Raw genomic sequence first — 487 nt, forward strand, 5'->3', positions numbered from 1 at the left:
GTTAGGATAAGACTCTTTAAATACATTTGAATTGAATTGATCTACATGTATATCGTCGTTGAATCAGCTTCTCAAGTTTGACACAGATTAATAATACTTTTACTAAAAGTCATTCTGGGGTCTCGGACACCGTTAGCGTAACTTGTACAATGACACAGGAGAAATAAATGTGTCTTTTCCTCTGAAACTTCTTTGACATGGACCGTCACGGTCGATCGAAAGGCTTCGGTTCAACCCAAACGTCAGAATGTGTGGCCTTGAGTTTTATTTTCATCCAAAACCCCTCACAGGAGAAGACAAGGCTGAGGTTCTCCAACAACAGATAGTAGCTCTTGACTTGTAAAATAGATGGTTGACACAGTGGGGGTCAAACAAGTCAGATATGCAGGGGTGCCGGTCAAGGTCTGGGGTGGAGGAGGTGGAGCGGTGTGACCCACAACAGTGGTGGGATCACGGAGGTGTCTGGGAACCTCGCACCGAGAGGACG

Source organism: Callionymus lyra, chromosome 10 (assembly GCF_982586985.1).
Source record: "Callionymus lyra chromosome 10, fCalLyr1.hap1.1, whole genome shotgun sequence".
NCBI classification, from domain to species: domain Eukaryota; kingdom Metazoa; phylum Chordata; class Actinopteri; order Syngnathiformes; family Callionymidae; genus Callionymus; species Callionymus lyra.